Below are 9,040 nucleotides of genomic sequence, written 5' to 3'. Positions count from 1 at the left end.
AGAGCTGGGTTCAAAACTAAATTAAAATCTCCACACCAGATTATATTGTTACAGTTCATATCATCAATATGTGTCTGTACAGTTTCAAAAAACTGAGGGGTGTCATTGTTTGGACCATATATGTTGCATAGCAATACTTCATGATCCTCTATTAACATTTTAAGTAGCAAGTAGTTTCCATCTACATCTCCTTTTTCGGTTAGAACCTTGAAATAAAAATTATTATTCATTAGGACAGCAACACCCCTCGAGTTTGAAGCATAAGAACTGAAGAAGCATTGCAATCCCCATTGATTTCTGATATCATTTTCAATTTCGTTTGAAAAATGTGTGTCCTGTAAGCAATAAATATTGAAATTCAAAGATCGTAAATAATTAAAAACATCTCTACGTTTTGCAACATCTCCTAGACCTTGACAATTTACTGAAATTAACTTAACCATTTGCGTTTTGAAGTAATGTAAATTTTAAATATACGATACCCACCAGAACCATGTCTCCTGTCCTTTGAAATAGAATTAGAAAAAGGAAAGACAGAAAAGAAAGGAAAGAAAAGCTGAGAGGATATATAAATATACAAAAAAAAGTTCAAAAAATTCTTAGTGAAGCCTTAGCAATGTCCTGAGCCTCATTTCATTTCATTCCAGTCAACGCCCATAACCGGAAGTTCATAATGACAAGAATATACCTATACCAAAATATGTTCATGATAGAGAATTTGTTTTCCCGGAATAAGTATAGCCACGGTCATTTCTTCCTCTTTCTGATTTTCTCGTCTATATTGTCCAGTAGATCGAACTTCATTCTGATGCCATCTTTCTCACCGTAGACACTACCATTAAAGTACCATGCATTGTCGATTTGCGGATGTTCCTTCAGTTTCTTAATCAGCTGACCATTCAGTTTTGTGACATCATCCGATAACCAGCAATGTCCATTAGAATTTTTTTTTAATGGCAGATCTTTTACGCATTACGCTGGATTTTGCCATATTGTTTTTCAACTTCACGAGAATTGGTTTGGGTTCTCCCGCTTTCCCCGGAATTCTGTGAATAGCGATGACATCGGCTTCGTCTAACTTGACCCCCTCTTTTTCAAGAACCCGTTTAACAACTTCTTTTGTGTTTTCTCTTTGTGTTTCTTTTATTCCATTGATTTTGAAAGTGTTTTTTCTTGAATATTGTTCATTTCTATTTGCTATTAAATACGCTGTAATAGCGTAACGCTTTGAATCTTCAATATTCTCTTCTAGCTCACTCACTTTTTGTTGTAAATTTTCAATAATCTCATTTTGAGAGTCTACCTTTCTATGTAACGCTCGTAAAGATTGTGTATTCTCGTCGATTGATTCTTGGATTACTTTGGTTTTTTCATCGAGAATCTTTTTAACTATACCTTCTAGGTCTTTTTTCGTGATAATCTCCGATTTCAATCGACGAATCTCATCCAAAATATTTTTGTTTGAGCTTTGAGGCTTGACTCAGTTTTTGTGCTGCCCCGTGTTGATCTTTCTGTCATGATGAGGAGAATGCTATTTATATTACACTTTTCAAAGTTGATATCTGTGTGTACTCATGTATTCACTGATCGTTTTGTACAAATGTCTCAAATGTGCCGTTCCCATAAATAGCTCCGAACACAACTCACGGGAGAAAATCACTGAAAATGTTCTTCTTTGGATCTCAAAAAATACTCTCCATATATGGTATAACACAAAAACCATCACAGACACAATCAATTGGTCACTTGAAAAATCAGTAGGCGATATTGAATTATAGTTATAGAGGCCCTCGACACAGCCGACCTCACTACACGTCCACTCCGATTGACGCCATTTTTAAACTCCATGTACATATATGTTATATTTTGAATAATTAAGAATCAATCGCTATTGTTTATAAAAACAACAATGGTAAAAATTATTTTGAGCTGGGTTTTAGCTAATAGAATTTTTTTTGTATTTATTTAATCCTTGAAAACAATAGAAATAATTATTTTTATGATGTATAAGGGTTTGATATATGTAATTTTTAGAGAGGGATAAAATATATTTGCCCAGTCATTTGGTGTAAATTCACATGCTAGTAAAATGTATTGAATCTGACTTTAAAAAAGTACATAAAAACATTTGTGGAGAAACCAAAGATAAACACATAAACCAGTACTTTCCCCTGGTGCAGCACAAACCAAAATACACCAGAAAGAGTCATTGCCCTTTGTAACACTCTCTTGCATTGGAGATATGAACAGCCTTCATTTGTTTTCAGTATGGCAGGAGGTGGAAATTGCAGTTTTTATTCAATTTGTTCTTCAGAAGTTTATTAATATCAGATGTTCTTTGTTCACTTAATTCACTACCACGATCTTTATCTTCAATTGTGCTAAAGGATTCCGGTTTATTTCGTGGAATACAAATCCGTTTGATCTTTGCCATAGTCACCGGACTCTAGCATCCAATCGTCTACGTAGTCGTAGAAAAAGTAAATGTGGTGGAATTTGACGCTTTATTGCATCACATCCGACTAAAAAATGACCAGGGAAACAGAAGGCTGACAGACATATTCATAGAAAATATGAAAAAGCCCTGTCTGTTGCCTTGTTGAGAACTTGTATTAACGTAAGTATTCTATTTGATTTAGAATCCAAATTCTAAAGTAAAGGCTGAATAAAATGTAAAATTGATGATTTTGAATTGGGTCCTGTAACTGGGCCCTCAAATTTTATTGCATGTAGATCCTGTCAACTGAAGTAAATTAAAAAAAATATTAAATGTAAATTTTAAATATTCAAATACTTTTGAATTCTTACTTTTTCATCCAATAATCACATATTTTAGCCAAAGTACATGACCACTATTTTATGTAATTTTAAAATGTGTGCTTTTCTGTGTTTCAGCTGTATGAGCATCGTACTGTGCAAATCACCTAAAGATGAAGTTGACCAAGTTGCTGACTTTGAGGAGGTTAGTAATCAGCATTAATACATACACATTGAATGCATAATTTGAAATTCAAATTTGAATCCTAGTATTAGAAATCCTAAAACAAATTAATAGATGTGGGGAATGTGGTACATTGGGTTTAGTTTCTTGGTTAGAGCCTGCATGGAAACTGAATTCTCTAGAATAATCACATGAGACCATCAATTTTTTATGCGACATGATGACTTGAAACGTTTTCATCACAACTTCCTAAAAAAAATGTATACTTCACTTAGCATACTCAAGAAGACTAGTTGTTTTGTTGCCAATGACGCACATATTTATGTACACATGTGTATGAGCTCAGTATCATTTGTTAAATTGATTAATTCTAATTAGGTCAATGTTGAGAATCACTCAAGTGACCTACATATTGCTATTTGTCTGCGTCAATCATCATAAGACGTTAATTGAACATTAATATTTTTTCTTGATAACCACCCTTCCACCCTTCCAATTCTTTTCAAATTTCTTTTAAGCATGTTTGGGACAAGGGGAACATAGATTGTAAATCTAAGGACTATGGATTGACGATACTTTTTAAAATCCTCTATACCAAAATTGAGAATTTTGTTTTAGAACCAGAGTTTGATTTCTTCAATTTTATGGAGAAAACTTTTTAAGATATACACTTCGTCAAATTGTAGAGTTGGGGAGGGGGGTTATAAGTGTATTTGACATTTATTTGTGTCCAAATTATGCAATACTGAGGATTTCAGTAGTAGTCTGTTTTTAAAACAACAGACACCTAGAATTAAGAGCACAATGAAAGCATACATGTGATAAGGGGGGGGGGGGTTACTTCATAATATTGCCTGAAAATTCATGACAAGTAAATTTTTTTTAATCCAAAGCTGAAGAAGGAAAGTGGCAAGGATTGCTCTTTCAGTTCCATTCATCTGTTAACTTTTAACATTCATGACAATGTTTTTTTTTAAAAAACAAGATGGGGGAACAGCCTATCTATAGAACTATATCTGCATGTAAAAAGTAACCAACTTTGTAATAATAAAACGGGACAGATTCATTGTTCAAATGTTTATGTGCCTGCTGATTGTTTTTGTGCTCATTTCAGTAATTTACGTGCAAGAAGAGCTGTAAGTTGATATACACAAAATTTAACTTTCAAAACATTGAATCGCATGCAAAATAAATATTTTAACGAAAATTTTACACTAGAGATGCCAATTCGAGGTAATTAACATGCTTTGTTTATTGGCATCTGGTGTACATTTAGCAACAAGGGCCACATACATGTAATCAGTGACTAAGACATTTTGTTCAGTTATACTATTTTCAAGTCATTGCACTTTCCTTAACTGGCAATTGATTGCAATCAGAAATTGCAAATTTTCTATTTATTCCTTACTTGACACCATCAAATGAGGACAGCAATGTGCTGCGCGCTCCCTGTAATCAGGGGGAAATAACTCATAGCATTGTGAAAAATGTAGCTCATTGATTATTCATATACGTTTGAAATATTTTATGGTTAGACAAGATTTTTTACAATAACTATTGAAAAAGACTCGAACACAATTTATGTTCATGTTATGCATAAATCTTATTAAATCATTGACTTCGCAAAATTTTATGATGTCACAGGAGGGTGGAACTACCTTAAATAAAGCTGAATGTCTATGAAGGAAAAACAGAAGGGGGTACCAAAATTGCGAATTTCGAAAACAGGGTTGTGAATGTGGGTCCAAAAGAGTCATATACTGTATAACATGGATTTCATAGCCCTTAGAGCTATAGTGATACTTTGAATTTTTTGAAATTTGATTAATACTCAGGTAACCAATAAGGTATGTGGACCTCTTGTTAATTTATGAGTATTAACACTATTAATAGTTCTTCAATACAGCATAAACACATGTATACAAACTGTATCAAAACATAACATCCTTTAGGCCAATTCAACTTAATTAGTAAGATTAGCATCCAGGGTCACCAAAAAGTATGGGGCAGGTGGGAGGATTTTATCTTTTTTTAATTTTTATTTTCTGAGAAATATATTAATGACAAACGGGTTTTTGTCAACAGACGTGCATAATTTAATGTCAGATATATAAATCTATGATTTTTTCACAGATGATTTTTGAGGGGCGGGCGGGGATGATAATCTATCAATTAAGTAATTAATTAAGTTTTAAAATTACTATTCTAGCATCATGAATGATCTTGTACATGTAAATTTAGTTTAATCAAATTGCATTAGGTGTGTACTGTATGAACATGTGAAAAATAAGATGAACTTTTCAATATTTGTTCAACACATTTTTTTTTAGAACTTGAAGAGCAGAAGATGCATTCCATGACTCTTATGCAAGGTGAAGATAACGAACAGTGATCAATCTCATAACTCCTACAAGCAATACAAAATAGATAGTTGGGCAAACACGGACCCCTGGACACACCAGAGGCGGGATCAGGTGCCTAGGAGGAGTAAGCATCCCCTGTTGACCGGTCACACCCGCCGTGAGCCCCATATCCTGATCAGGTAAACGGAGTTATCCGCAATCAAAATCAGTGTGCCAAGAACGGCTTAACAATCGGTATGAAACACGTCAGACAGCATTTGACCCAATGCGAGGTTGTATTGACGAACTAGATCGTTATAACGACCATAGAATTTGCGAAATGCTGACTTCAATCGAGACTGTTGAAATCCCTGTACCATCAACTTGTTTGTCAGTAGCTTACCTCGATTTAAAAACTGACTATACCCAGAACAAGCTCTTGCATATCGAATCAGTTGAGATCTATAAACACCATATGCAGGTGATAATGGAATATTGCTACATAAATGTGGGAAGTTGACGATGGATAAGCTGAAATCATCCCGTTTGTCATACAGTTGAGTTGTTAGTTTGCCGTTAATGTCTACTTTCAATAAAATATCTAAGTATGAAGCAGAAGTGGACGACTCTGTGGTGTCCTTTATTTCGAGCTCACAGGGATATATCAAATCGACATATGAATGAAAGCTATCATTGTTAATAGACAAAACGTCATCGATATATCTAAAAGTCGAATTCAAGGTCACAGCGAGATATTTTTTCTTCTCACGTAGAAGTTTTTGAATAAATTCTGCTTCATATGAATATAAAAACAGGTCAGCTAACAAAGGAGCACAATTCGTGCCCATGGGAATTCCAACAGACTGTTGGAAGACCTGATCACCAAAGACCACGAAGATATTGTCAATGAGGAACTCTAGCATATTTTTTATTTCAACTTCAGAGTACTTGTGCGTGGAATCAGAGTGGTGTTTAACAAAGTAAGTTTTTGAATGACTGATCACTAAATATGAATATTTCCGTTTTCCGTTTTTGTTGAAGAAGCAACTGTCTATGATGTCAAAAAGTCTAGTCTTTAATTTATCGTGAGGAATGGTCGTGTATAGTGTTGAAAAGTCATAGGTTTTAATGCTATTGATTTCGGAAAAATTCTGTGATTTCAGTTTACTAAAAGTTCTTTAGAATTTTTTAGAATCCACATTTGATTAACACCACTTCTGGCATATGTAGTCGCACAGTAAGTTTGAAGTTTCTCCTTCACAGCTGTTAACATTTTCGTGAGGAGCAAAGATAGGGGCTTGGTAGAGCACTTACTGGATCCAGCAATGTATCTTTGTTTGTAAGGGTTTTTAGTGTAGTTTAGGAATCCAGTATAGGTACGGTAACTCATATTCATTCGACCCATTGACTGGAATATTAAATGTGTCTAAAACTGAAGCATGGTTTTGAAGAATTTCGTCTTTTGAAAGGGCAGTTGGAGTATAAGTATGATTACCAAAAGTGGAATTAATGCCAACTTCGTTTAAAATACAGTTGTAATAATGAGCCTTACAAACAAAGACAATGTTGTTACTAGCTTTGTCAGCTGGAACCAAAACATATTCCTCATGTAACCTATCTAATTCTTTTATCACTTCTGGTTTACTAAACACAGAAGGATAGATGGTACGTACTTTTGTTTTCATGTGTCTAACGCGGGATTTTAATATCCCTCTTATGCTTTTAACCCATTCTGACAATGTATCAAGTTCTTCTCTTTCATATTTAGCCCATCGTCTGGCATAATCTTCGACAGAACTCATAATAGAGATGAAGTTATGTCGTCATTTAAAAGACCGAGGTTCTCTGTATTTAGGACCTTTAAGAATAAGTGATTTGAGGTCCTCATTTTCAACTATATCAATATCACCAGTAATGACATGTCCAGCTGGACTGTAGTTGAAAGAAGATGAAGAACAAGAACATGTTGGTGGATTACGTATAAGATGGTATATATCTAAGCACTGCAAAGTTTGTTTATAATTAAAAAGTTTGGATGCAATAGTAGAAGTATAGCTGTAGGAAATACAGGGTGTAGACTTGAACTTGAAATAAGTTGGAATACACGACTGAACCCTTTTATGACGAAGAATGTTGCTTATGTTGACGGTATCTATTCCTTTGTTTGTAAATTTGAGCTTAAGGAACTGACGGCATGATTTGGAAGGAATATCATTCATGGTCCGTGCTGGTTTATAGAGCCTGTGGTAGGCAACATCCATAATCATAGAGTTAAGTCTATATTCAGTTTTGAAAAATCCAAGTATAGACTAGCCATAGCTTCTTCAAATAACGTATGTAAAACCCTCAATGGAATAGAGTAAAGTTTTGTACGAATATGATGTGGACCCAATTGTCTGTTGACGTGAGGCAAAAGTGAATCAAACGTGACATCATTTATACTTGGTCTTTTATATGAACGATGTCCGTGACTGCGTTTTCGTCTTTGGGTATTGGGAAAGAGTTCCATCACATTAACGTTATTTCCTTGTGGACTAGTCAAATTTCCCACATCATATACATTATCATTGCATCCATATGGAAATGCAGTGCCTAGGGTCCTGATCCAGTGATCTTCTCGTTGTCTACGAAAAGGGGTGCTTAATGTAGGATTGTTTGTGTGATGGTAAATTTTTTCTAAAATCCTTACCCTCATGGACAAGATGGAGTGGTCCGGTGCATTAAAATGCTTGTAAAGAAGTTGGTTACCACCATTATTAATTTGAAATCTGTGCCCCGATATTCTTTTATTAAGTGAACCCTTGGTTTCTCCCACATAAATTAAGCCACACAGGTTACACTCAATGGCGTAGACAACGTTAGAAGATTTACAAGTCAGATTATCAAACGTTTTGGTACAGAAACTACGTCCAGTTAAATTACTACTAAATGAATTTTTAGTGATCAGTATATCACAAGTTTTGCAATTTTTTGCAGAACATTTTGAGGTTGAACACATGAGGTCTGAAAAGGAATTATCAAATATATCTCTTAAAGGAACATAACATTCTTTAATTTGGGTATAAGAATTTTGGTTTCTGTACCAAAGCTGACAATCTGACGATTGTACATACGACAAATCTTTGATATCTCGAAGGATAATCCGAGGGACACCAACCGATCTATAGGAGCCTGTGTCTCTTATAGCCTCCACAGAGTGACACCTTTTTATACTGGGCGACGTGTCAGCCAGTATTGTTTCGTTATTGTGTATATTCATGAATGAACATATATCGAGCGACAAGTATCCTCGGGGACAGACGTCCACCAGCAGAGATACAAACTCGATGGTTAAATGCAAGGTGAAGATAACGAACAGTGATCAATCTCATAACTCCTACAAGCAATACAAAATAGATAGTTGGGCAAACACGGACCCCTGGACACACCAGAGGCGTGATATAGAAGACAAAGGAGAGCTCTTGAGAATGAAAAAAAAACCTGCGAGTTTTACAGTCAATGAACACACATCACAACACAAGTCCATCCTGATTCAGTAAACTGGTAGTCTATTCTTCTAAGGACACACCATGACTTAGTTAAGATCAAGTTTTGGTGTCAGAAGACTAATGTAACTAAAACATTGCAAAATTAACCTGCAAGTGTCTTATGTGAGCCTACTGAGTAAGGATTCATTACTGAACAGTTGAAGGAAAATCACTATTATAATGATTTTTTTAAAAATATATGATTCTTTTGTTTGGATAACATTGTGATC

This window comes from Ostrea edulis, chromosome 3 (genome assembly GCF_947568905.1).
Source record: "Ostrea edulis chromosome 3, xbOstEdul1.1, whole genome shotgun sequence".
Taxonomy (NCBI): Eukaryota; Metazoa; Mollusca; class Bivalvia; order Ostreida; family Ostreidae; genus Ostrea; species Ostrea edulis.
This window is presented reverse-complemented; position numbering follows the sequence as displayed.